This window comes from Coturnix japonica, unplaced genomic scaffold, assembly GCF_001577835.2.
Source record: "Coturnix japonica isolate 7356 unplaced genomic scaffold, Coturnix japonica 2.1 chrUnrandom622, whole genome shotgun sequence".
Classification (NCBI taxonomy): domain Eukaryota; kingdom Metazoa; phylum Chordata; class Aves; order Galliformes; family Phasianidae; genus Coturnix; species Coturnix japonica.
In genome coordinates, this window is record NW_015439995.1 from 19,581 (window position 1) to 21,768 (window position 2,188).

At 45.1% G+C, this 2,188-nt stretch overlaps 1 long non-coding RNA gene across 1 annotated transcript in view; it reads right to left on the reverse strand.

The window, feature by feature from the left end:
- LOC107307489 overlaps nucleotides 1-2,188 on the reverse strand; it is a 10,027-nt gene that overhangs the window by 3,102 nt on the left and 4,737 nt on the right. Inside the window, exon 2 of the long non-coding RNA XR_001552421.2 lies at nucleotides 1,615-1,729. This is a non-coding gene — a long non-coding RNA (uncharacterized LOC107307489). The remainder of the gene's footprint in view (nucleotides 1-1,614; nucleotides 1,730-2,188) is intronic.

A 2,188-nucleotide genomic window follows, 5' to 3' on the forward strand; every position in this document is an offset into this window, starting at 1 on the left:
CTATGGAGGGGAAAAATGGGATTTTTTGGGGCAAATTGGGTGGATTGGGGATTTGGAGCAAATTTGTCGGTGAAATGGCGGGGAAAAGGGCGAATTTTAGGGGGGATATGGGGAAATATGGGGGGAAATGGGGGACATATTGGCCGGAATACTATTAGGGGGAAGTAAGGATTGGCGGATGGGAGCGTAAGAGAGGAGCTATTTGGGCCGGGAAAAAATGGGGGGTATTTGGGCAACATTGGGTGGAAAATGGAGGGAATTTAGTGGATATTGGTGGAGAATATGGGGAAAATGGGGGTGGAAACTATGGGGGAATTTAGAGGGAAAATAGGGGCAAATGTAGGCGGAAATTTGTAGGAAAATGGGGGAATATGGGGAAAACTTAGAGGTGGAAAATTGGGGGATTTGGTGGGAAAAAATGGGGTTTGGGCAAATTTGGGCAAATATGGGGAAATATGTGAAATTTAGGGGGATATGAGGGGAATATTTAGGGGGAAATGGGGGGAAATGTAGAGGAAATACGGAGGGATTTTGGGCCGGAAATGGGGGGAATTTTGGGCAAATTTGGGTGGAAATTGGGGCATTTTTGGCCAAATTTGGGTGGATATTTGGGGAAAAATTGGGGGTTAGTTAGGGAAGAAATTGGGTGGGAATTGGGACTGGCGGTTTGTGAGGTGTAGAATTTTAGAGGGGAAAATAGGGAGGTGAAAATGTTAGGTTGGGAAATTTAGTAGGAAAAAAATGGGGGAAATATTTGGGAAAATTTGGGTTGGACAAAGATTGGGGATATACGTGTGGCAATAAACAAATCTTCGTGAGTGTCGGGACAAATGGGCGGTAAACATTTGGGGGAAAATATTATTGGGGGGGTGGGAGATTTTATTTGGGAAAGGGGAAAAAATTTTTTAGGGGGGGGAAAAAAATATTTTTGGGGGGGGAAAAAAAAAAATTTTTTTTTTTTTTTTTTTGGATTTCCCCCCTACTTCCTCCCGTATTTCCCCCCATTTCTCCCTAAATTTCCCCATTTTCCCCCATTTCCACCCAAATTTGCCCAAAATCCCCCATTTTTCCCCCAAAATCTCCTTCTTACCGCCCCTATTTTCACTCTTTTTAGTGGCCAGGACCCCAATGAGGACACAGGCCACGACCACGACGACACAGAACAGGACGCTCCCCAAAATCCCCCATTTCCCCCCAAATTTCCCCAATTTCCCCCATTTCCACCCAAATTTGCCCAAAATCCCCCAATTTCCACCCAAATTTCCCCATATTCCCCCATATTTCCCCCTACATTTCCTTCCCCTATTTCCCGCTAAATATCCCAAATATCCCCCAATTTCCCCCCAATTTCCCCCCATATTCTCCCTAAATATCCCCAATTTTCCCCCATTTCCACCCAAATTTGCCCAAAATCCCCCATTTTTCCCCCAAAATCCCCATAGTTCCCACTATATTTACCCCTCCTTCCCCCAATTTCCCCCCTATTTTCCCCCTAAATATCCCCATATTCCCCCTAAATTCCCCCATATTTCCACCAATATCCCACTAAATTCCCCCATTTCCACCCAAATTTGCCCAAAATCCCCCATTTTTGCCCCAAAATCTCCCTCTTACCGCCCCTATTTTCACTCTTTTTAGTGGCCAGGACCCCAATGAGGACACAGGCCACGACCACGGCGACACAGAACAGGACGCTCAGCACAACCTCCAACCTGCTCCATTTGCCCATCTATTTTGGGGTAAAAATGGGCGATTTTGGTTAAAAATGGGGGTTTTTGGTTAAAAATGGGGGTTTTTGGTTAAAAATGGGGGTTTTTGGTTAAAACCCGCCTACTAAAAATGGTGGGTTTTGGGGTGTGGGTGGGGGAAATGGGGGGGAATGGGGAGGAAATAAGGGGGTAAATAGGGGCAAAATTGGGGTAAATAAGGGGGAAATTGGGTCAAAATGGGCAGAAATGGGGTAAAATGGGGTAAATAGGGACAAAATGGGGTAAAAAAGGGGGAAATAGGGACAAAATGGGGTAAAATGGGGTAAAATGGGGTAAATTGGGGCAAAATTGGGGTAAATAAGGGGGAAATAGGGTCAAAATGGGCAGAAATGGGGTAAAATGGGGGTAAATAGGGACAAAAATGGTGTAAATAAGGGAAATATTGGGGCAAATAAGGGGGAAATGGGGTAAAATAGGGT